The sequence below is a fragment of the Phascolarctos cinereus genome, unplaced genomic scaffold (genome assembly GCF_003287225.1).
Source record: "Phascolarctos cinereus isolate Bilbo 61053 unplaced genomic scaffold, phaCin_HiC Scaffold_4;HRSCAF=312, whole genome shotgun sequence".
Taxonomy (NCBI): Eukaryota; Metazoa; Chordata; class Mammalia; order Diprotodontia; family Phascolarctidae; genus Phascolarctos; species Phascolarctos cinereus.
Window position 1 is genome coordinate 586817555 of NW_027555847.1, and position 23199 is coordinate 586840753.

General features: G+C 40.8%; 1 long non-coding RNA gene across 3 annotated transcripts in view; it reads left to right on the plus strand.

Annotated features, from left to right (window-relative positions):
- The window catches only part of LOC110195396 (uncharacterized), a 56299-nt gene that overhangs the window by 6467 nt on the left and 26633 nt on the right, over positions 1-23199 (plus strand). For 2 of the 3 annotated variants that reach the window (XR_013486290.1, XR_002320887.2), the window contains exon 1: positions 17071-17139. The exons of the other annotated variant lie outside the window; for it this stretch is intronic. This is a non-coding gene — a long non-coding RNA (uncharacterized LOC110195396). Of the gene's footprint in view, positions 1-17070; positions 17140-23199 lie in introns of those variants that run through there. 3 annotated transcript variants of the gene reach the window in all.

The following is a 23199-nucleotide window of genomic DNA, read 5'->3' on the forward strand; positions in this document are numbered from 1 at the left end:
GGAGTGACAATTGAGAAATGGTTTTAATGGGGTTAGGCTCTAGACCCAAGAAAGGAAAATCCCTGGATTTTCCCACAAGGCCAAATCTCTGGCTTTCGCCTGAGGCTATAATCCCAGCAACTGGCCTATCATTGTGGCTCTCCCAATATCCCAATTCTGTGTGTGTTTTTGACATTTTATCTGTGAGGATCTACTTGATAAACTATGAAGAGTAATATTAAATATTATCAAATATATTAAATAATATATAAACATATTAAATTAATATTAAAACATTAGCTTGAGAGAAACTGCAGAGATGTTTCTATCTGTTATTGTTGGAGAGAAGCTGAAGAAAACAGTGGAAAGAGGTTGAGATGTTTTCAACTTTTTTAATGGAGAGGATTTAAGAGAAGTGATTTTACTTAGTATCTTTTTATTTTTTGTTTTTTGGCTAGGAAATGGGGTTAAGTGACTTGCCCAGGGTCACACAGCTAGTGTTATCTGAGGGCTATTTTGAACTCAGGTGTTCCTGACTCCAGAGCTGGTGCTCTATCCACTGCAACCACCTAGCTGCCCTATTCACTTATTATCTTAAGAGATACTGAATGTAGTAATAATACTTTCTTTCCAGATCTGTGAAGAGGATTCAGCTCTTGACATTTTAAGGTTTTGTAGTGACTTTGGTGGTGACATTTGTCATAACTAAGATATTTTAAATAGTTATTCTTATTTATCAATTAATTATCCATTTTGTCATTTTAATATTTAGATGTAGATAAATAATTGCTAGCATACCAGTGGGGGCTTGGGATCTAAAGTAGTAAGAGTAGCCATCCACAGGGTCAAGCCTAGAATCATGAGTGTAGTACATGTCTGCTGTGGGTCCAACCTACTATCATGAGTACAGGTTGGGGGGAAGGAGGAGTTCCTACTTCTGAAGTCTTCTTTTTTTTGTACTAGTAATTTCATGGTGTCCTTCCACTCCCCTGAGCCCTCCCTTGTTAGAAAGAAAAAGGGTTAAACAAAAGCAAATGATAAATAATCTGTGCCTGAGGTATATAGAACTTGCGGTACCCATCCCTCTACCAAAAGGAGAGAGGTATGTTTTATCATCTTTTCTGAAGGACTGATATTAGTCATTGAAATTAATCAGTTTATTGGCCTCAGACCAAACACTTGATACTTACTAGCTTGTGTGACCCTGGGCAAGTCACTTAACCCTAATTGCCTAAAAATATTAAAAATAATAATAATAATAAAAAATAATAAAGAAAGAAATTAATCAGTTTATTATAGAGAGATTCTATTATTGTAATCCAGGTATAAGATGATTTCTCTTAGGTAGCATGGTATAGTGAGAAAAACAGTAGCCTAGTAGGCCGGAAATAGGATCAAGGAGTAACACATCCTAGTGGTAAAGCTACAGGCAAGTCACTTAACCCTTCTTCACCTTGGTTTCTTATCTTCGGAACAGGATGATAATATTACCTACCCTACTTTGCTGGGGTGAGCCTATAATAGGATAGATAACATGCAAAGAGCTTTGTAAACTCAATAGCACTATTATGTAATTATAATAGCTTGCTATTGTTATTATCTCCGAGTTCAGCTCCTTTCTTTGCATACTATTCATATTTAACAAATGTGCAATTTTTAGAAAATGGTTCTGATCCTATCAGTGAAACAAGAGGCCTTTTTAAAAAAAACTTTTTTTTAAAAAGATTCCAAGGGAGAATTTGTGAACTGACATATTCAATCTAATCCAAAAGGAACTTAGCAATTCATCTACTATGAGCAAGGCACTGTACTAGGCTTTGGAGATAGAAAGACAAAAAATTTTAAAAAGAGTCTATGCCCTTAGAAAGCTTACATTTCTGCTGGAGGAATAGAACATATAAACAGACAAGTATGTACATGGCATGATCACTGGAAGAGAGAGAGAGATCGCTAGTATCTAAAGAAGTCAGGGAAGGCTACTCATACTGGGTGACATTTGAGCTCAGCTTTGTAGGAAACTAGGAATAATTCGAAATGGAAGAGGGTAGTTGGAGATGGAGGGCAAAGTTCAGAGAACAGCTAGACGACCAGTTTGGCTGGGACATAGATATATAAAGGGGAATAATGTAAAATCAGTTCAGAGAAGTGAGCTGGAGCCAGACTGTGAAAGGCTTAAATAGCAATGTGAAGAATTTGTTGCTGCTCAGTCCTGTCTGACTTTTGTAACCCCACTGACCACGCTGTCTATGGGGTTTTCTTGGCAAAGATGCTGGAGTGGTTTGCCATTTCCCTCTCCGAAGGACCAACGCAAACAGAGGTGAAGAGACTTGCCCAGGGTCACATAGCTAGTAAGTGTCTGAGGCCACATTCACACTCAGGCCTTCCGGACTCCATTGAGCCATCTAGCCACCTGTGAAGAGCCCCTGATGGTTTGAAGAAGGGGACTGAGATAGTCAGATTTACACTTTGCAAAGATTATTTTCCAAGTTGTGTCGGGGAGGATGCATTGTAAAGGAAAGAGACTGGAAGCTGAGAACTCAGATAGGAAGCCATTATAATAGTAAAGGGGGAAAGTGATGAGGCCCTAAACTGGGGCCATTGTGTCACCATGGAGGGCTTGCATTCAGGAGATATAATTTATTGTAAATAGATTATTTATTATTATCATCACACAATAAATGTTTTTAATGTAAATAACTCATTAGTTTTTAACGAGGCAGCATTTGACAAAGACTATTGCCATAGCAATAAAGAAGATAAGACTAGGCAGAATATGGTCTTTATAATAGATCATTGGATCATAAATTTAAAGCTGGAAGGAAAGTGAGAAGTTATCTTGTCTGACACTCTCATTTTGGAGATGAAGAACTGAGCCCAGCAGGCTGAGGGATTTATCCAAGGTCACACAGGTAATGAGTAGCAGAGGAGGAGTCTGAATTGTACATTTTCTGAATCGAAATGTTCTTTCCACTGAACTGATGGGGTAGGCTGGGCCCCAGAAAGGAAAAACCCTGGACTTTCTCACTTGGCCAAATCTCTGGTCCTATCAACTGGCCTTTCACTGTGGCTACACCCAATCTCCCCTCCACTGGTTTACCTCCCTATGGCCCCCAGCCATTTCCCACACTTAATCCTAGCTAGGTTCCATTATCCAGGTCCCAGGAGTCCTGTTCACTCCAGTTTACTGGCCACTCCCATTCAGGTCTTCCTTAGGCTCCTCCTCCAGTCACCCTAAACTACTTGGCCACTCCTAGATCCCTCCCACAGTCTTTCTCAATATAAGGTCCATCTTGTCTGCATTAAACTGCTGGGATTCTTATAATCTAGCCAGTAAACCAATAGCTTACTAATGTTCAGACTCCTTAAGAGTAGATGTTCTAATAAACCTTGTCTTTGGCTGAGAGAAGGCCTGGGTTGAATTCTTTAGGGCAGACTTTCTGATCTTTCTGATTCTTTTGTATTTTGGGGTCCCAGCACCCCTGAATCCCTAAACCGCATCAGAACCACACAGCCTTCCTTGAGCTAACACATAATGACATGGAGATGCCCCATTTTTCACAAAGTCATCGATTCTTATTCTACCTGCAGATATTTCCTTTGTGACCCTCGGCAAGTCACTTAACCTCTGTTTGCCTCAGTTTCCTCTTCTACCAACTAGGATTGTCATGAGGATCAAATGAGATAAATAATTGTAAAGGATTTACAAAAATAAAGCACAGTGCCTGGCATATAGGAAACACTATGTAAACATTGTGGTTGTTTTTGTAGATCTGTAACAGAATGAGTGCCCAGTCCTGGAAACAGGCACAAAAGATGAATGTGGATGGCTTGTAAACCTGCTTTTTGAAGTGTGTGTTGATGCAGAAAGAAGAGCCCTATCCATTTCAGAGCATGTATTAAGAAAAAGCCATTTAATTGACTGCTAAGCCAGAACTAGTTTAACTAGGTGGCACAGTGGATAGAACACAGGCCCTGGAGTCAGGAAAACCTGGGTTCAAATCTGGCCTTACCTACTAGCTGTGTGATTCTGGATAAGTCACTTAACCCTGTTTGCCTCAGTTTCATAATCTGTAAAATGAGCTGGAGAAGGAAATGGCAAACCACTAGGGTATCTTTGCTAAGAAAACCCAAAATGGGGTTATATGGAGAGTAGGACATGACTGAAAAAACGACTTAACAACTATAACAATCTTAATAAAACAAAAGAGCCTGAATATCCACTGAGCCTAATTCATTATCAGTTCATTGTCCCTGGGTCTCAAGTACCCAGGGCAAAGTTCACCAACTGTCTGAATAAATCTAGGCAAGTTCATATTCTGTTAAAGGGGACATATTCAGAAGAGGCTTACTCCAGGACAACTGGGTACACCCCTTAAATGTACGTATTCAGAACACTTGACAAAATGCAGCCCTACAACCCTTCCCCTCCCATACCTACCCTCCCCCCATAACCACAGGGTACTCTAAAATGTTAGCTTAATGGAAAAAAAACTTCCTGGCTAGAAGTCAGAAGACCAGGCTTGTAGTCCTCTTATCTCCTGTGACCCTGAGCAGGTTCCTTAACCCCTCTGAGCCTCAGTTTCCTAATCTGTAAAATAAAGGACTTGAGATAGATGGCCTTTTAGGTTCCTTGCAGCTCTATTATTGGGTTACCCCTCTGTTCTCTCCTGGCTTGCTGTATCCATTAGCAGGAAAGCAGCCTTTCTACCTCAAGGAATACTGATTTTATCTTTCCTGCATAGGTGCTGGTTGCCCAAACTTGGTGCCAATTGCATCATCATCAAGAATAAATCCTGGTGCAAGTTCCCTTGTTCATGCAAGGGAAAACAAAACCCCTATGGAACATCATCATTCGCCTTTACATCCCACCTTGCCCCAGAATCATACATTCATTCATCAATGAGTTTGTGTACACCGACTGGCAGCTCTGCACAGAGGGGAAAAAAAAGTGAAAGATCAAGGCTAGTCTGGCCAGTTCAAACCCCCAAACTGCCTGTTCTGGTATTTTCCCATTACATTCTCAATCTTGGGAATCAGTGACATGCCATATTGGTCTGAATATAGGTCACATTATGTTTTCCAAATCTTGCTGATAAGAAACCTGAGTACAGTTTGTTGTTCCACACTTGTTATGAGAACAGTTACATAAGTGACGAATAGGAAAGAGTTCTAAGATAATAAGAACAAATGATACATCTTTATTTACATGGAAGTAAGGGTAAATAAAAGGGCACGGTAGATAGAGAGCTGGGCCTGAGTTCAAAAGGGAACCCAGACGCTAGCTGTGTGACCCTGGGCAAGACTCTTAACCCTGTTTACCTCGGTTCCTATAAAATGAGCTGGGGAAGGCAGTGGCAAACCACTCTTCCAAGAAAACCCCAAATGGGGTCGTAAAGAGTCTGGTACGATTGAAAAAGTGACTAAACAACGAGCCAAATAGACAACGGGAGTGACATTGGGGTTTCATTTGGAAGAGGCTTCCAGAATTGAAAAGGGGGTGGTTTAGAGCCCTCACAATGGTTAATCAAAGAGCGGGTAATGTCTCGCTATCTACTGTGCCACCTTGCTGCCCCTAAAACAGCAAACGGGCCTTCGTACTTTGTGCTGGAGGTGACATGATGAAAGACAACTGGCCCTGGAGACTTCCTTCCTTGGTGTTAGTCTTAGTACCTCCCCACCCATTTGCCTAAAGAAACAATCATGGTCTTCACACTATTTTATGATGCATGTAGGACCTATTTTCAACTCTTCCCCACAAAATGAATTCTTAAGAGTCAAAAGCATTTTGTAGTATTAAAAAAAATTTGGTGAAGGAAAGAACTGCATTAGCATAAAATACCTGCTTTACAACATCACTGCAACACTGAAAATAGGACAGTTAGAGGCGCAGGGGATAGAGCTCTGGGCCTGAAGTCAGGAAAACTCCTCTTCCTGAGTTCAAATCTGGCCTCAGACACTTACTAGCTATGTGACCCTGGGCAAGTCATCTAACCCTGTTTGCCTCCCTTCCTCATCTATACAATGAGGTGGAGAAGGAAATGGCAAACCATTCCAGTATCTTTGCCAAGAAAACCTCAAACAGGGTCGCAAAGAGTCAGACATGACTAGAAAATGACTTAACAATAACAGTGGAGGGGGCAGTTAGGTGGCATAATGGATAGAGCCCTTGAGTCAGGAGGACCTGAGTTCAAATTCGACCTCAGACACATAACACTCACTAGCTATGTGACTCTGGGCAAGTCGCTTAACCCCAATTGCCTCACCAAACCCCCCCCCCCAAAACCAAAAATCAATAACAGTGGAAATGTAGCTGTCAAAGAAGATTTTACCTTTCTAGTGATGAGTATGGGATCGAGACCTCAAAAAGGGAAAAACCATGGACTTTCCCAAGTGACCAGATCTCTGGCTTTCCACTGAGGCTATAATCCCATCAACTGGCTTTTCATTGTGTCTACACCCGATCTACCAATTCTCCATTACCCTTAACCTAGCCATTTCCCACCCTTAATCCTAGCTAGGCTCTGTTCTCCCTTGGCCACTTGGTCCCAGGCCCTGGCTTTCTATTACCTCACAGTTCCCAAAGACTACTTTGGCCCCTCCTAGATCCCTTCCTTAGTCTTTCTAGATTCATCTTGTCTCCATTGAGGTGCTCTGATTCTTATAATCCAGCCAGTAGCTCCCAGATGCTCAGATTCCTTAAGAGTCTGGCTAATATGGTACATTTTTAATAAGTTCTGTCTGTGGCCGAAAGAATGCTTGGGTCAAATTCTTTCAGGCAGAACTTGTGTGTTGTAATTTTAGGGTTGCAACACCCCTGAACCTCTAGACCTCATTACCAGGACAGCTTCTTTGGGTAGTATCAATTTACTCAACTGTAAAATAATAAAACTCTAAAAATAGGAAAAGGAAGGAAATGTAATAAAAAAGAAAATTATCGTTGCAAGCCCAAGGTTCGGTTTTCTGTTATACATTCTGACTAGGTTTACCTGTTTGTACCAGCCTCTGGCTCTCAATATACCAGTAATTGACTTCTGTGTGTTCCCATCCAAAATAATAAGGAGCTACTATGTACTAGGTGTTGTGCTAGACACCAGGTATACAAAGACAAAAATAAAATACTCCCTGCTCTCAAGGATCTTACATTCTACAGAAAAAATTCAACATTCTTAACTTGGCATACAGAGCTCTCCACAAACTGGTCTGGACTGGCTATTCCCCATACATGACATTTCACTTCTTATTTCCAAGCTTTGGAACAAATACTCCCTAAGGAAAATTAATTTTGGATTATATTATTTATTATGCTATTATTAATAATATAATATTTATTATGTGAATCCATCCATTTCCACAGAGGTCAGGCAGTTTCTGAAGGGTGTAACTCAATAAGGTAATTATTCCCAGCCCCAAAGGACTCTGCTTTTTTTTTTTTATGGTGAGGCAATCAGGGTTAAGTGACTTGCTCCGATTCACACAGTTAGTGAGTGTTATGTGTCTGAAGCTGGATTTGAACTCAGGTCCTCCTGACTCCAAGGCTGGAGCTCTATCCAAGGCCTCTGCTTCTTAACTAGCTTGGGTGGGAACCTTTGCCTAGATTTACTCCTTAAACAAAAGCCAGTTTGATACCAAAGCCCCATCCACTGGATGTGGATGTCCTTGCTTCTCTTAACCTTTCCTCTCCAAATGATGAAGTAGAGGAGCTGAGAAGTCTTAGCCCACTTCCTCATTAAAACATTCAGAGGTCTAAATGATGTACTGCCAGGCCAATCAGAAGGAAGACACACCTAGGTATAAAAATATAATCTAGGTATGAAAGGTGCTATTGGCCCTAGTTCTGGGTCTTTGGCACAAATGGAGGCTAGCTATGAAACTTCTTTCTTACCAGGCAGCATACCCTTGCCTGATAAAGGATGTCTTGCTCAGACAACTGCCTCAATCTGTCCTTTGTTAAATTCTGGCCCCTACATCCTTAGTGTCTAAAATTCACTCTTTCTTCACTTCCATTTCCTAGAATCTCTGGTTTTCCTTCCTGATTCCCATAGTTATCATCATTCTCTGCTGTTTGAAATTACTTTGTATATACTTTGTTATTTATTTACATATATTCACAGTGTATCTTCCCATTAGAATGTAAGCTCCCAGAGGGCAGGAACTATTTTTATTTTGTTGAGTTATTTAATAAATGTTTGTTGAATTGAACATGGAAACAGATAAACAAACACTTGATTATTTGAAAAGGTAGAGAACAGAAACAACTAGGAGATACAAGATCTTAAATTTTGTTTATATAAAGTTTGTTTACAATGAACAGATTATACATTATATGGCCAAGCAATTTAAATTAAAATGTAATTACTGCTATCCTACAAGTTGTTACTTCTTAATCAAGTAATAATTTTGTTTTATTGTTGGTTTTTTCCCCCTTTCTCCTGCTAGGATATTACTGGTATTGGAGTCAGAGGACCTGGGTTCCAATCCCAACTCTGTCATTTAATGTGTGATTTTAGGTAAATCTTTTAACCTCTCTGGGTCTCATCCTAATCTAGAGGGGATTGGATTTGATGTGACCTCTGAGTTCCCCTCTAGTTCCAGCTCAATGAATCTTGGCTCTCTCTAAGCTCCTTGAAGCAGGATTGATATCTATGTCTTTGCTTCCCTAGCACCTAGACTGGCATTGCTTTGAACTGATGAGAGGTGTGGGCAGGTCAGGGGATCATAGATCTAGAATTGGACCTTAAGAGACCATGGAATCTCATGGTTCTTAGATTTTCTTACAGCTCAGTATTCTATTCTTTGCAACAAGGAGTCATAGCATGCTAAATGGTTGAACTTGGCAACTACAGGACAGTCAGGAAATTTGTGCCTGCACGGTTTCCCCTCACATGAGAGTATCCCTTTTTGTTGAATTTTATACAAGTTCATGGTCTGATATTTTTTGAGGTCAGTGCATTTGTATTGTCATTATTATTTTTTGTTTGTTTGTTTTTTTAGGCAATTGGGGTTAAGTGACTTGCCCAGGGTCATACAGCTAGTAAGTGTCAAGTATTTGGTCTGAGGCTGGATTTGAACTCAGGTCCTCCTGACTTCAGGGCCAGTGCTCTGTCCACTGTGCCACCTAGCTGCCCCCTTGTATTGTCATTGTTGTTGTTTATCCTTTCCTTCTCAAAGAGGAGGGTGATGTCCTGACTTTCAAGTGAATGGATTTAAGTGATGACTTTGTGTCCATATGTAATAGGATACAGGAGACACTGTCTGCCGGTAAGTAGAAGCCCCTGCTATTCCCCAGCTCAACACTCTAAGAAATCAGAACTGATGCACCAGAATCTTACTGATATGCAGAGAGTGGCATCAGACAGGCTGGGCTGGGTGAGCTGCTGCCACCTGCCACAACCATGCTGCCAGGGGAGCTAAGGAAGCTAGAGCAGAGAAATGAGGCTACAGGCGGAGAGGCTATCACTGCTTCAACGACTGCAGCAGAAGAGCTGGGCCAGCCCTGGAGCCATGAGCAGCAAAAACGAGGATACCGAGACAGACTGTGGCAAGCAGAGTTGCAGGAAATGTTCCTACTGCTGAGGACAGAACTGGTTCATTCCTCACTTTCTCTGTACCCTGCTTCCTTGCCACTCTTGTTCTCTCAAGAGAGGATTATTCCCAAATCTCTATTTCTTAAGAGTTTGTTTTGCTTTCTCTTTTACTGTTGTGTTAAGCTGGTTTCTCTAAGATAAATGTGGTTAACCATTGCTTTACTGATCTGTGTGTGCCTTGGCTCAAATCAGCAGAAGGAGAGGCAGTGGTCGGGGGTGGGGGGGGAAGGATGGGAGACAGAAGGAGACAAAGATAGACAGAGACAGAGACAGACAGAGAGTGAGACAGAGAGAGAGAGAGAGAGAGAGAGAGAGAGAGAGAGAGAGAGAGAGAGAGAGAGAGAAGAGAGATGGACCGAGACAGACAGAAACAGAGACTCTTTCAATTACTGAGGGGCATTTCCTGGAATACGGGTTTGGAGTGAATAAAGGAATTATTCATATTTGTATAAAACATGGATTTGGACCACTCCTGGGTAAATGAATCAGTGGTTTGGGGGGAGGGGAGGCGCTATTTAGCTACCAAACTGGAGCTAGTAGGAGAGATGGCCCCTTGACTACTTCTTCCCACTACTGTCTTCTCACTATGAAAGGAAGACCATTTCTATCCAGCAGTGGAGCCAAAGGAGTGATTAGAGAGAATTTCATACCCAAAGGGGAGGACAGAAGGAGTGACCAGGAAGTGGACACCTAATCCTTTTGAAGGTCAAGTACAGAAAGGTATTAACTAGCCTAGTCCTCACCAGAACAACACTACCACTTCCCTCCTACTCCCATGTACAGTTACATGTGTAATAGGCAAATTTTATTTATTTTGTGAATAATATACTTATCATGTTACCTATGCTGGGTAAATAAAATTTATATTAAATGAAGTTATTTATAAATTATCTTTTATCTGCCATAACACCATATTCAAAATTTCACAGTACACCTTTTGAGAACCACTGATCTTCATTTTACAGAGGCTGAACGTGAGGCCTTGGGAGATGAAATGATGAGTTGCCTATAGTCATAATGCCAGTTAGTGGCAGACCCAAGGAATTGAACCCAAAGTCTTATGACCCTAGGTTTAGTGCTCTGGACATGCTTCTCATTTCTTGGTCTGGATGTAGTTGAGTAAAAGCAATTCTCTTTCAAAGCTGGACCTACCTTCTACTAAGGACACTCATGGGGTTTTGAGGGATGCTCATTATTCATGTCAATCTTGTAGACTAGAGGCTATTTAGCTAATGAGGTGTAAGGAACCAGAAAACCTGCAAGGCTGCTGACCTCTTTGCACCTTTTGGGAACTTACCCTTTCCCTTTCTTTTCTGGAGTTCATTCTCCAGCAACACTCACCTATTAGTTTACAGAAGCACTTCTAAACAGGAAGGAGTCCATAAGACAGGTACTCTTACCATTTTACTGATGAGGAAACCGAGGCTGTGGCAGTGCTGTTACCCCCACACGATGACGCAGCTATTCCCCACAAAATTATTGGAGACCCATGTGCCAGTGTCTCCATGTTACTGTGCCCAGAGAACTAAATGGCCTGCCTCCAAACTGCACCTTAAAGTGTTTGACTTTACTCTGTTGCTAAGCAGACCTCTTGGCCTGCCTCTTCCTGACCACCCTGAAGATCAAAGCAAGGCCAAGCTCACACCCCATGCCCTATGCTCAGAAGAGTGGCATTCAGCCCCGGAGGACCTTGGGCCTTTGTTCTGTTATACAGTTCAGCAGTCCGAGGGAGGGATAGTAGCCTACTGGAAAACAAAACAAAACAAAACAAATTCTGGCGTTGGAGTCAGATGGCTCAGGTTACAGTTCCCCTCTGACTTTTCCCCATGCTTACCTTGGCCAAGCGACTTAACCTCTTTTCCAGCCAGCTCTTCAGCGATGATCCTCTGTGTTCCTCAGTGTCCCTCCTTTCTTTAAGACTTTGCGCCGGGTGCCCCCAGGCATGTCCCCAAAAGGACAACACGATTCTTGGTATGATAGTGATGAATTACTGTCTGAGTAAAGCTCTTCTGCTTCTGAGTCTATAAGGGGAAAAAAAATTACCCTGCTAATGCAAGACATTTGAAAGTGTATTAAAACTCCCTCAAAAAAACATAAATAGTTTAACACCATGACCACAGAGTTATTCCTTGCCAGGATCAGGACTGGAATGGACATTTTGCAGTAGAGTACTTCTGCTACTATAGTGAGGCTCACTTTTTTTTTCTTTCTTTTTTGGTGAGGCAATCAGGGTTAAGTGACTTGCCCAGGGTCACACAGCTAGTAAGTGTCTTGTGCCTGAGACTGGATTTTGACTCAAATCCTTATGACTCCAAGGCCAGAGCTCTATCCACTTCACCACCTAGTTGCCCCACTACTCACTTTTTAAGCACTCTTGCCCAGGGCATACTTCTTCACATAGTTGAATCCTAGGCAGGGTTAACTATAAGAAGAAAAAAGCAAACTTAAGAGGGGCTTAATCAGGCAAGAGAAAGAATTGTGATCAAGACCTAGGTCCATATGCTTTGTATGTAAGAACAGGTGAAGCCTTGTTTTGTCTTAACCCCTCATAGAAAAAGTAGCACTTAGTTATCTCATTGTGACTACACCTCTCCCAGTTCTACTTCTGACTTTTCTGGACTTCACCAACCTTGGGCAGCTAAGTGATGCAGTGGAGAGAGCAGATGCTTACTAGCTGTGGAATTCTAGGTAAGTCCTTTAATCTCAGTCTGCCTTAGTTGTCTTAAATGTAAAATGGTGATAACAACAGCTGCACCCTTACAGGGTTATTGTGAAGATCAAATAATGCACTATTTGTAAAGTATTTTGAAAACCTGTAAGTGTTATATAAATGCTAGATGTTATTATTATACTTCCAATAGTTTCTGGGACAGTTCAAATTTCTGGAAAAGAAAATGCATTTTTCACAAGACCTGTCCTTTGTCAGACCATACATTTTGGTTTGGGGATCAGAAATTGTAATAACAGCTGACACATAATGCTTTGGGGGTTGCAGTTATTTACATATGTTCATTTGATCCTTAATGGCCCTGGAAAGTAAACTACTGGTATTACTGTACTAATTTTACAGTTGAAGGAATTGAACCTGAGAGGGTAAGTGATTTTCCCATGATTATACAGGTAGGATTTGAACCCAGTTCTCCTAACCCTAAGTCTAATATTCTTTATATCATACCATATTGCATAAAACCCAAATATCCTTTCCAGGAGAAAGGTGTTGTGAAATAGGACTTTAAACTGAAGATCATTCCAAGAACATAGAAGGGTTGCACAAGGAGATTTACTCCCTCTCTGAAGAAACAATTCAAAAGGCCAGAGAGACACCTATGGAAGAGCTGGGGAAATAGAATCATGTGGTCTGGCTCTTTGCACTTGTAGGTAGGGAGGTGCAAGGTGGCCCACCTGAAGAAAATTCTACTCACTTGAAACTTAATAAGTTAATAAATTGAACAACTCAATTTCAAAAGACACACATACACAGCAAATAAGTAATGGTAACTTAGAATGTGAATGGGAGAAATTTACCCATAAAACAGAAACAGATAGCAGATTAAAATTTTGAATTCAACAATATGTTGCTTCCAGGAAACATAAAAATGAGAGATACACACAAAGACAAAATAAAGGGCAGGAGTAGAATTTAGTGTGTAAAAAAAGCAGGGATAGTAATCATGAACTCAAAGTTAAAGTTAAAACATATTTAATCAAAAGTGAAAAATAGAGAAAGCATACTATGTGTCCGCAATATTATTCAATATTGTTTTACCATTTAAAATACCTAGACCAGGGGTGGGGAACACATCTGTGAAGTTTGGATTCCGTCAAAGGGCTGCACTTGAGAACCTAGTTGGCCCCATGTGGCTTTGAGGCCATGGGTTCCCCACCCCTGAATCCCAGACAGTATAAAATACCTGCTCATATACCTGCCAAAACAGACACAGGAACTATATGAACATAAAAATAAAACATTTTTTATACAACTAAACTCAGATCTAAGTAATTGAAGTAATATTTATTGTTCATGAGTAGGAAAATACAACATAATGGGTTTTTTGGTGAGGCATTCAAGGTTAAGTGACTTGCCCAGGGTCTCACAGCTAGTAAGTATCAAGTGTCTGAGGCTAGATTTGAACTTAGTGACTCCGAGGCTGGTTCTCTATTCACTGCGCCACCTAGCCGCCCCAAGACAATATAATCTTAAAAATGACAATTTTACCTAACTAATCTATTTATTCGACGTCATTTCAATTAAATTACTAAAAAACTATTTTACTGAGTTAGAAAAAAAAATAGCAAAGTTTATATGGAAGAACAAAAGGTCAGGAACTCAAAGAAACCAGGGAAAAAAGATGTAAAGAAATGGATTCAGCAGTATCAGACCTTAATCTATATTAGAAGATGAAAACATTATTGAAGTGTAAAAAGGATAATGTTGAATATTTTAAATTAATGCAGAAAATTGGGGGGGAAAACTTCATAGACAGTCTCTCAGATAGGATGTAATTAGGTTGGAATATTGCTGTGGTATAGGAAATGATGAGCTGGTTGATTTAGAAAAATATGAAAAGACTTGGACAGTTGAAGGAAGATGCTATTTACCTTCAGAGAAACAGATGATCGGAGGAAATAAACATAGTATGGTCTTACATATATGTGTATTTTTATAGATATCTATGTATATGGATATATATCCATGCTTAGTGGTAGCTTTCTTTAGGGTGGAGGGATGGAAAAAAATAAAATAAAAAATACACAGCAGAGAACAAAAGAAAACCAACAAGGAAGCAAGGAAAAGCTGGGCAGCTTTGGAAACAACATGTAGTCTTTATTATATAGGTTTTCTTGAAATGGAAATTTATTGTTTTATATTGAATCCTCTCTTATGATCTGCTGTGCACATGACAATTTTTTTTTCCTTTTCTCATTTTGTATTTAAGTTAAAAAACTTAAAGAAAAATTCAAATGATACTGCTACATAGCCATTAGCTATGTCTCAGAGCCTAAACTGGAGGTTTTTCAAATAAAAGTTTTTGGTATTTTGTTTTTTTATCACTTATATTTCACACTATTCTCTCTCCCCCCTTCTCCCAGAGGAAGAGTAAAAAAGATAAGTAAAAAACAGCTCGATAGAACTAGCCAATACTGGAAAAAGTCTAACTTCATATACAATATTCTATAGCCATGGCCTCTGATGTCTATGGAGTAGGAGGGAAGAGGTGCTATCTCCTATCTTCTCTTTGTGTTCACGCTCGGTCTCAGCATTCACTTCCAGTTGTTTTGTTGTTGCTGGTTTTTTGTGGGTTTTTTTTTTTGACACAATAGTCATTTTGTGCATTGTTTTCTTGGTTCTTCCTACTTCACTTTCTGTCAGTTCATTAAAGTCTCCCCATGCTTTCCTGCATTCATCATTTTTACAACATAATAATCTATTACATTCAAGTCCAGAGAGTCAGAAGCAAATGATGAGAGAAATGATGGCTGGTTGGATGAATGGATGGATGACCGACCTGGGCCCCTTCCAAAATGAATGCCCTAGGAGGAACTTACCAATATGAAAAGGGAAATCAGCAATCATTTCTAACAGTCTTTTTAGTACCCTGGGATATAGCTGATTTAGGTTTGATGGCTTGAATTTGTCAAAGGCAGTCAGGAGATCGTGTCTTGCCTTTTCCTTATTTATCTTTGGTGTCTACTTCCTGTTTACTATTTTTGTGCTACTCTTCTTTTTCAGAAAATCATTTTCCTTGCTATAGAAAACAGGAACAAATGTAATAGTACTTAACTCTGGCACTTCGGTGCCTGAAGGCCAAGTATATTACATTTCATCCTCTCCTCCAGGGTGCTCTGGTCAATTAAGGAGATTGGGGTCTCTTGTTTCAGCTTTTGGCTCAAACCCTCACTGATTTGGTTCCCTCAGTTTTAGGGGTCCTCGGCACCCTTGTTCCATTTAACCAAATGAAAGTCAGATTAACTTTTAAAAGAAATATTTACTTCAAAGCTATAGCAAGAACAAACATGAATATTTCCTTCCTAATACCTAATCAACAATATAATCCTCCAATCCCACCTTGGTCTCTGAAGAGAGGAGAGGGATTAGGTTTATAGGCTTAACTCGATTCTTATATATAGAATTAGTCCCATCAAGTTCCAAGCCCAAAGTGCCCCTAAACTTGGGTCCCAGCATCTTGGCTTATCAGGGTGGACTGGCAGCAACATCAGACCTGAAATCTTGGCTCCAGGGTTGCTATGGCTCAAGCCCCCAGGTCTAAAAAGGACACAAAACAGACCAATAGACCAAAGACTCACGACCCATTTCTTGGGCCTAACGGGAAAGGGAAGGTACCCTTCTCCACCCAATTTCGTGCATGGTGCCCATGGAGGGCAGAGGGGTTGTCCCGATCTGCCAATTTTAAAAAGATGTAGCAGTTCTGGTAATGCAGCCAATGGAAAGAGGCCTCTGGCATCCACATGGTAGGCATATGCAGAATAGCCTCTCCCAAGCAGTACTCTGGCATCTTTCACGTGGGTGCCTCCATCTTAGGTGATCTGGGCATGTTCCAAAACCCTATTCCACAAGAAAAAGAATTCAGTAATTCTTCTTTCTCACTTTCATCATTCCTCCAGCAGTAGTTCCTTCTTTGATCTTTGTCTTGTTTGCAACATAGCTGAAAAAAGCCCCCCCCCCCGCCTTTTTTTGTCCTTGGTATTCATTGTGTAGTCTGGCCTACACATTCTGGGCTTTCCTGGCCTGACATCGTTCTCATGTGTCCCATCCCAATCTTTTATACTTATCCTGTTATTCGTCTTTTCTTCCATCTTTTGTGTATGTCTTTTATAAATCTATGTTGGTTTATTTATTCCCTATACATATCAATTTAGCCAGTTTTCCATTTTCTTCCTCCTTGGAATTAAGTGTCTTTTATCTTCAGCATTTCATTGGCCTTTCATCCTTCTTAGGCCAACTTCCCTTCTAGAATTTGAGGACTCAGGATCCAATGACGTTTTCTCTGAATCCTTTGAAATCCCCTCTCCCCAAATCTACAGTGTGGCTCAGATTATGGCCAGCTGTTTTCTTCTTCTCCATCTTGACCTCTGGAATGAAATGGCCAGTTCCTCCCATAGTTCCAATCATTTCTGTTTTAGCAACAAATAGCTCCTTAATGGTCAGAATCAGGTCTAGAAAAGCAGCTTTCCTAAACCCTTCTTCTGTCCTCCAAAGAATAAAATTTTCATTTAAACAGGTCAAGAGTTTCTCATCTGCTCTGCTTTTGGCAGAGAGCTGAAGCAGACATGCAGAGAACAAAAGACCCCTCTCCTCCTCCCATCACTATTATATCATGCCTGCGTGCTTGCATACTGTATTGGTGATCTGTTTCCAGAATGCTTCATCTCTCTCTTCTTTCTAGTGTGGTGGGCCATAACACACATCCATGACAGTATCAGTTCCGTTGCTCCCCCCCCGATCCCCAAACAAATGCTCTATGCTGCACTTCCTCTTCTGTTTTGTGGATTTTTCTTCACCCTGTGCTGTGCCGCTCCTACACCTTTTTTATTTCTTCTTTTCCCTTCAGATAAGGTATGTACCTTTTCCTAACTATCTTCCAGTCGTGGATCACACACCTTCTAAGTCTCACTGATAGTTATGAAGTCAAATTTGCCTTCTTGCGTTAAAATCTCTAGTTAACGTATTTCTGTTGTTGTTTAGTCATTTTCAGTGATATCTATCCACTATGCCACCTAGCTGCCCAATTTGTCTATATGTGTATACACACATATACACAAACACACAATATACATACATATATATATATATATACACCCACACATACATGTATATGTTTTTTAGTTATCCACAGTTTGTTAGCCAGTCAACAACATTTATTAAGTGACAGGCACTGTGTTATACATACACTGGGAATACAAAGAAAGGCAAAAATAGTGCCTCCTCTAAAGGAGCTTATGGTCTTATAAAAAAAATTATTTTTAACATTCTTTTAGGAATTTACATTCTAGTGATAGAGACAACGTGCAAACAATTACATTTATACATATATATTTACAGAAAATATATAGGAATATTATATATGTGTACATATGCAGGAAGTATTTACATATAAGTTATATATAGGAATTCATTCATACAGGAATTGCATAGTTATAACATATATACAGAATACATATTATGTGTACATATAAACATTATATGTGCATGTGTGTATTTATATATATACACATATATACACATATGAATTACATGCATACAAGATATAGACAGGACAGGTTTGTCATAGGAAGTGGAGCATAGTCTAAGAAGCTAGGAGGGAATGCATTCAATGCTTGAGGAATGAGCCGGGCAACGGGATGGGGATAGGAGATGGCATATCCAATTCAGGGACCAGTTGACAGGTCAGTTCGGCTGAAGCACAGAGTGCATGAAGGAGGGCCCCATGAAATGTTTGACAAGGTAGGTGGGAGATAGATCCCCTAGGGCTTTAAATGCTCCTGCTGAGGAGTCTGTATAATTACAAACTTCATCTCAGCCTCCACCTCCCTACATGAAACTTCTGTTCCAACCAAACCAGCTTACTCCCTGTCTCTAGAATTCCCTTTCCCTATTCAGCTCTTCCACCGTGAAATACTCCTCTCCATCCAGCCAAATCCTATCCCGTTTCTTTCAACATCCATCTCACGTCCCACTTCCCCTGTAACAATTTTCTTGATCATTCCAGTCCATCCTCCCATTCAGGTGTCCGACTGATCTTCCTAAAGCATAAGTCTGACCATGTCAGCCCTCTACTCAATCAACCCCAGTGGCTCTCTATTACCTCTAGGATCAAATGTAAAGTCCTCTGCCTTTTAAAGCCCTCCATGATCTGACCCCTCCCAGCCTTCAGTCTCTTTATACCTTGCTCCCCTCCAATGACTCTGCAATCTAATGACACTGGCCTTTTTGCTGTTTCTTGCACAAGACAGGCCATTTTCAGACCCTGGGCATTTTCACTGGCTGTCTCCCATGCCTGGAACTGTCTCCCTTCTCCTCTCCATCTCCTGCCTTCCTTCAGGTCTCAGCTATAGACCCACCTTCTGCAAGAAGCCTTTCCCAGTCCTCCCTAATCTTAGTGGCTTCCCTCTATAATGATCTCCAATTATATATATGTATATGCATATATCTATCTATATATCCACAGATGTCTTATGTATATGTGTATATCTATATCTCGTTTGTACATAGTTATCTGCATGTTGTCTCCCTGATTAGACTATAAGCTTCTTGACAGCAAGGATTGTTTTTTGCCCTTCTTTATATCCCTAGCCTTCAGTACAGTGCCTGGCACATAGTAGGTACACACAGTAGGTGCTTAACTTGATGCTTCAGCCTGTAATGATTTCCTTCTTCTCTGAACCTATACTTGTACCATTAAATGGGAATTGAATCTTATATTCCCCTGTGCCATCTCATGTATCATTGTCTCACATAGCTATTCAACTTTTCATGTGTGTATGTTCTATCTAGCCAACCTGTCAGGATAGTCCTAGAGGGCAGGGATGACTCTAGGTGTGTTAACTTTGCCATTATGTACTTACTATGTACAAGGTGCTGTGCTAGGAGATAAAAAAGACACACAAAAAATTAAACAGTCTTTGCCCTTAAGGAGTTTAATGGGGTATACAAGATATACACAGATAAATTAAAAGTAATCTGAGAGAAAAGAGAGCAAAAAGGACTGGAGGGGATCAGGATAGGCTTTATGTAGAGGGAAGCTAGGTGGCTCAATGGATAGAATGCCATGCCTAGAGCCAGGAAGGCTCGTCTTCCTGAGTTCAAATCCACCTCAGACACTTAATAGTAGTGTCACCTTGGGTAAGTCACTTCACCCTGTTTGCCTCAGTTTCCTTAGCTACAAAATAATCTAGAGAAGGAAATGGCAAACCACTCCAGTATCTTTGCCAAGAAAACCTCAAATGCAGTCACAAAGAGTTAGACACAACTGAATATCAAAGAGGGTGCTATCTGAGTGGAGCCTTGACAGGAAGCTTGGACTTCTAGGAGGCAGAGTTGAAGAGGCCTGGGTTAGAGCCTGCACAAAGACAGGGAGATGGCTGATGACATGTTGAGTCTGGAGAACCAGCAAGGAAGCCAGTTTAGCTGGAACATAATTTATTTGAAGGGAAATCATGTGAAGTAAGTCTGGGAAGGTAGGCTGAAATGAGACTGTGGTTGGCTCTAAATGCCAGGCTAAAGCATTTTTGCATTTTATCCTAGAGGGCCTTTTAGGATTTGGGGGCAGAGGAGTTCCCATCGTCAGAGCTGTGCTCTATTTCACCTGAGGGGCAGAGTGTATGAGTTAACCCGTGACTTGTTTTGGTTCTGCCTTTACTCACAAAGTGAGACCCTGGGACTTCATTGTCAACTGATACAATGCTGATTCTGCCTAGAATCAGAATCATAGAACTGGGAAGAATGTGGAAGCCACAGTCCAGCTTCACCCATTACCAGAACCTCATGGACAGTTTGCAGAGACGCAGTCTGAGAAAGTGAGATTTCGTTTGATTGTTGGTGGTGTTTTTTTGGTTTTGTTTTATTTTTGCCACATATGGCTTTACTTATTGTCTATTTTGAAAATGAAGTAGGTAGGGCTGTTCCATTCATTTAGCTACACAATGGGTCAGAAATAGGACTTGACCTAGCCCCAGAACAACAGCCTGAAGAAAACCAGGCAGAAAGAGGCCCCCCTCCTGCTCTGAGTTTTCACTCCATTTTCATGAGGCAGATGCAGCCAGCCTGGAAGCAATTTTCCGTGTGTTCTCACAAGCTGCCCTGCCTGTGCCTGCTGCAGGATTGGGGCGGGGGGGCGCAGCTGGGCTTAGGCCAATCCTGTCCCTTCCAGGGCTTCTGTGGGCACTTATGCAAAGAAGGCAGCACAAAGAGGGGACCATTTCAAATGCATAGTAAAAGGGAGCCAAAAAAAAAGAGGGAGCTTTTCTTTGGCTTATAACTATTTTTGGAAAGCTAGGATGAAAATTTATAAAGTACTTGTGAATATAGTCCTATCTCAAAGAGATTTCAGCAAATTAAACCAGGACTTTTCAAAGCTTTTCAAAGTTTATACATTCTTGACAGTGGTCCTTGTTATAACATGCAAAGTAGCTGGCTTCCAATTAAGAGTCATATTAAAGAGGATCCGCAGCACTACCTATTATTAGTATATATTATTTTTCTAAATGCTTCAGACATTTTGGCTTTTATTTGGCTGTTGTCATAGGAACAACAGGTCTGTAACAAAAAGCTCTTTAAATTCTGTCAATTAGGTTTATATAAAAGAATATTTTAATGATGTAAAGAACTTAGAAAGTATAGCCAGAGGTTCCTCTAAACATTTACTGAATTAACTCAAATTGTCCTGTGCACCATTCTCAGCAACTGCTGAGCCAGCATTAGTGGGGATTTGGAGGTGGGGTGGGGAAGTGGGGAAGCAGAGGCCCTTCAGTTTTCCATTAAAATTGCAGCTTTGCTTATTTCTCAGAAACTGGGAGATCTGCTGAACTCTGTCCTCCCTCTCTTGGATCCTGGTGATATGGGTTGCTTTGTGATTTCCCATTTTCTACTCCAACCAGAACAACATTCTGTACTTTCTGTGGGAATTGTGGGAATTGAGTGAACCACACTGACTCCATCTTGTGACTCAATTCTGGATCTAGCTCAGTTCCCTTTCTATTCAGTTATGGGTCTAGTCCAATTTCTGTCTTCTGAGAAAACCTTAGTCAGTTATGAGAATTGTAAGAAAACTTTATTGCATTGATTGAATCTAGCCCTGAATGGCTGGGAAGCTGGACCACCTCTATCTGTTGCTTAGAGATCTTCAGCTAAAGATGTAGGTTACGTTGACCAGAAACACAGTCAGATCCAAAGATTGATGCAAAGTTTTCTCACAGTTATACATCTCAAACAACCCATATGTTTTATCTGAAAACTGGCCCCATACTGGTCAGCCAGTTACTGCTTCCCTGTTCCTTTGATTGAATACAGAATTTGAGGGGGCAGTGGGATACCTCTTTTTCTGATTTTAGGGAATTGCATCTATTTACTCTCCCTTTCCCAACTCAAAAAGCCCCTAATCTTTGCTCCAATTAGAAAGCAGATTACCTAATCTTGTGTCCTGGTTTGTATCCTGCTAATTGTTTTCTTTTAATGCATAAAAATCTGTCTCCCTTGTACTCAGAGTCCAGTGCCAAGCTGAGGAGGCCTGGTTCTGATTTGTTGTGCAATTGGCATGCATTGCTTAATAAATCGATGTGCTTGGAAGATTAAACCTTTGTTTACTCAGTTATTTCAGATTTCACCCATCACATTTTCCAGGATGGGAAGTTGTGATGGAAAAATCCTAGAAAGGAACCTTAGAGGCCATGGAGTCTAGTTTCCTCATTTGGCAGATGAGGAAAATGAGGCCTGGAGAGATGTGATTTACCCAAGGCCATACAGGATTTGAACGCAGATCTTTTGACTCCAAATCCTGTGTCCTTTTCCCCACACTGTCACCAATCTGCGCCTCTTACTTTTGACTTTAGATTTTTGGATTACTGGGATGCCGTCTTTATTTTAGAAACAAAAAGCATGGCTTTCTAAATTGCTTTTCATAGGGCAAAAAGAATTGTAAAAATTCTGTTCATCTGTAAAAACAAACAAACAAAAACCCCTCTTGTAGAGACTCTGGTCCCCTCAGTCATCTTCTATTTTACTATGATTAATTAATTAATTAAAGCCCAATTTAATTGTGTCCCTGATGTACAGAGGTGGGCCCAGGGTCTCAGAGGCTGCTCCAGAGAGGAGAAACTCTGGTTGGTCTTTCTGCCCTAACAAAGGTCAGTGTCTGTCAACAGATAACAGCTCTTGCTCCATTCAGAGAGACTCATCACCAGAGGGCTGGTCACCAGCTAATGATTGTTTTTGGCCACAGTGACTCATGAAGCACCTCTTACTAAGCTATAGATGGTTTGTGTGATGAGCCAGTAGACCTAGCTTGCCTCGGCCATGGGGGACTATGTAATTTGTTTTCAACAGATTGCTTCTATTTCGCAATCCTGAATTGTCCTGCCCCATCTTGTAAGTTGGGAACTGTTTTTTCCTGTGTCTGGAAACCTTAAATGCCCTTCCCTCTGCCCTTATTAAATCACAAAAAAAAGGCCTGATTCCCCCATCTCAGTTGCCAAGCCGGGGTGCTGGCCCACTGTAGCACTTGACCCCTTTGACATTATTCCTTGGTGCTGTGTATAGGCCACTCTAGGCCCTTTACTTACTGCATAAAAAAACCCCACACCTGTGTTCACCTTTTGGGTCATCTGACTAAGCATCAATGATTCTGAACTATGCCTGGCAATCTCCTGATTGGTGATATCTGTGCTGCTATGTGTCTTAGAGTTCCCAAATCCTGGGGTCCAGGGGTTTGCTTGATGATGTGAGAGCACATTTTATGGTACTCTATTGGTCATTTTAATCAACAGCTTAATTTCACCTGTTAGGGTTGAAGGTGGTAATGGTTTTCTTGGCTTAACTGCAACAGGTATTATAATGATAATAATAATAGCTAGCTTTTATATAGTGCCGTATGCCAGGCACTATATACCAGCTAGGTAGTGC